We start from the raw sequence: 3312 nt of genomic DNA, 5'->3' as shown, positions 1-3312 counted from the left end.
ACCTTGAACTCCCAGAGATCCCCCTGCCTCTGCCTCCAGAGTGCTTGGACTAAAGGCGTGTGCCACCACCGCCCAGTGCAGCCAGACCTCTTAACCGTTGTGAGCCATCTCTCCAGTCCCTAGGATTGTTTTAAAAGCTGCCCATAATTCATGTTGTAACATTCCTCTGTCTTGTTTGCTGGCATTGATGTGGTGAATATCTTACCAACAGGACGTTGGTATCTCATTTTGAGGGTGCTGGTATGGTGCTGTGTTCTTTGAAAATTGTTTATTGGTTATTGTTCTGTGAACTTTTCTGAAATAGCTAGATTTATATAGAATTCCAGAGAAGTATTGCTAAAATGTCTGATCTTACAAATGTCATTGAATAGTCTGTTGAGAAGTATAACTTAATTCACCTTTTTGACTTAAACACCGCTTAGCCTCCTGGTTAGTAGTCTAAAGAAAACATTGATGAACAGTGTTGGGAATTGTCAGACCGCTGATTCTCACGAAATAAGCTCAAAACGACAACTTAAAAGGAAAAGAGCAGCCAGCCTTCAAAATAATGGTTCCTTGGGGATAACTCTGAGACTGTTTTGTGACAAGCAGATGCCCTAAGTATCTGCCACCACATTTCCTTAGAATCTCCGTATGCAATAGTTCCCTTCTCAGCATTACACAGATTGTGAAAGGACCTCATACACCTCCTAGTTCTCATTTTGGAAATGGGGAAACTGAGGTGCAGAGAGTTGAATGAGGTATCCAAGCTGGTGCTAGCCCATCAGTCGCACTGACCACGACACATCTGGCTTCTAAGGCATCATGGCCTACTGTGTGTTGCACAGTAGCTTTGGTTTGCAGGTATATGTACTGATGCAGGCAGGATGGATGCCATATTTCCTATTCTCAGATGTCTGAGGTGATTGGAGTTGATGGCTGCTCCCACATGTGCTGAGTTGCCACAGTACTGGTGCTTTCTCAGGTGTGACATCAGCTTTAAAATCAGGTCACATATGAGGCAAATATGGTTAGATCCCTTTGAGAATGGCATAACTCGTATAAAGTGTGGGTTGCAGCTATTAATCCAAGGACTCCAATATGGCATTGAAGCACATGCCTCCGGTATTGGAATCTTGCAATAGGGACCGCCCCTCCTGACCTTGGTGCTGTTATTTTCATATATTTAACTTTATTTCCATAATAAATAGCACATTACATTTTTGCTGCTTTCATTTAAACCACGTAGTTTTTTTTTTAGGTGATTTAAATCATAATTTAAAACTACATGTTTATATAGCTACCATTGTATTTACCATAAATAGTACCCATCTTTCCTTTTTATGGGTCCCTGCTTTCACTTGGAATCATTTCTTTTCTGTGTAAAGGACTTAAATGCATCTGTAACACACACACACACACACACACACACACAGAGAGAGAGAGAGAGAGACCTCTTCACATACACAGTGTGTATGTCTGGAGAGATAAGAGTCTGAACAATTTTCTTTCTTCCATTTATTCAGATTTTTCTTTCTTTTCTCACCTTCTCTGTGTTATGGAACTCCACTTACTTCATGTTAGTCTTCTTGAAGTTGCCTTAATGGCTCACTGATGCCGCTTTTTTTTTCTCTTAGTTTTTCACTCCTCATAGTTTCTGTTGCTGTCTCTTCAGGCGTGACAGTCTTTTCTTTGGCACTGTTTAAAGTATCAATTCCATCCAAAGACTTGGTTTTTAAAGCTTGACTGTTATTACTGTGTGTGTACACATGCCCACATGCCACAGCATGGATATGGAGGTTAGAAGACAACATTTGGAAGTCAGTTTTCTCCTTCCATAGTCAGTTTCCAGGGCTTGTATTTAGGTTGTTAGGATCCAAAGATAAGCACCCCCCCCACACTTTAATCTCAGATGTTGTAGTATTCATCTCTAAAAGCAGTGCTTGGACCTTTTACGGTAACTGTATATACACAGACAATCAATCAGTGCTGGCTTGGTATCTTTGCCTGCTGGTTGTAATGGTCGTGTTCATTCTGATTACGATCTCATTATGAGGCTTGCATTTCCCACTTATGCTTCTTAGTGTTCCTAGTCATTTTTACTGGATCCTACACACTGTGAATTCTGCTAGGTTTGCTCTCCATTCCTACTAATGTTCTGGAGCTCTGCTTTGTGGGTATTACTAGAATTTGTTTGATTCTTTTAGCTCTTAGTTTAAGATAGTTAAAGGCAACCAGATAGCACTAGATTTAGGACTAATTATTTTCCAGAACCAGCTAAAACCAATCTGTGTACTCCATGCATTGTCCTCGGAATCAGGAAGTTTCCCTGTCCTGTTTGGCAGGAGAGAGCCCATGGTTGTTGTTTGTGTGAGAGCTGTGCTGTCTTCTAATCCTCCCTGTGGTTCCTTCTGCAGTCTCCCTCCCGATGTTCCCTGGACACTCCAGGGAAACTGCAAATCTCTGGAAATCTGTGACATCTTTCCTCCAGACTGCAGCTGCCTGTGTTTTTCTGTGTTGGGATTTGGTGAATCTGCTGGCTCTGGCTGGAGTCTCTTTGTGCCTCAGTTGGAAACTCTCCGTGGAAGAAGCTCTCACAGTCTCTTTTATGATTTTGCTTTTTCTGAGACAGGGTTTCTCTGTGTAGCCCTGGCTGTCCAAGAACTCACTCTGTAGACCAGGCTGGCCTCGAACTCACAGAGATCCTCCTTCCTCTGCTTCCTGAGCGCTGGGATCTAAGGCGTGCCGAGCTTCCTTCATTTCTTTCACGTGTCAAGATTTTTTTTTTTTTTTTTTTTTTTTTGTGCTCGCTTCGGCACCTATACTAAAATTGGAACGATACAGAGAAGATTAGCATGGCCCCTGTGCAAGGATGACATGCAAATTCCTGAAGCATTCCATATTTAAAAAAAAAAAAAAGGAAGAAAGAAAAGAAAAGAACCGAATCACTCTTTTGCTGGGTGGCAGTTTCTTTACTCACTTTTCAGTTGTGTTAGGACAATGTATCAATCCTTATCATTTCCTCTTCGCCAGAGGTGAAGAGTGGAGGCAGGCAGAGGAGAAAATTGGGGGCTGGGTGGGTGTGGGCAAAGTTAACACAGCCAGTGCAGTGAATGGGCAAGACAGCTGATCAGACGGCTGAGACGGAGGCTCTCTCGATGGTGTTCACAAGTGAGACTCCATGGGTACAATGGCTTGAAGAAACAAAGGCTTGTTTGTAGTGCTTGTAGTCTGCCTTGGATGATAGCTGGGCATTGATGTGGGAGAGAGGAGTCCTTGAACTTTATATCTCAATTTTCTAGTAAGTCTTGGCCTTCTTGTAACAATTGTAGA

The 3312-nt window shown here is 42.4% G+C and overlaps 1 non-coding gene across 1 annotated transcript; it reads left to right on the top strand.

Moving 5' to 3' along the window:
- The first annotated feature begins 2782 nt into the window (after positions 1-2782).
- LOC127222888 (U6 spliceosomal RNA) lies at positions 2783-2886 on the top strand. Its single transcript, XR_007834576.1, has one exon. It is a non-coding gene; the product is annotated as a U6 spliceosomal RNA (small nuclear RNA).
- Positions 2887-3312: the final 426 nt, after the last annotated feature.

Source organism: Phodopus roborovskii, unplaced genomic scaffold, assembly GCF_943737965.1.
Source record: "Phodopus roborovskii unplaced genomic scaffold, PHOROB, whole genome shotgun sequence".
Classification (NCBI taxonomy): domain Eukaryota; kingdom Metazoa; phylum Chordata; class Mammalia; order Rodentia; family Cricetidae; genus Phodopus; species Phodopus roborovskii.
This window is presented reverse-complemented; position numbering and strand designations above follow the sequence as displayed.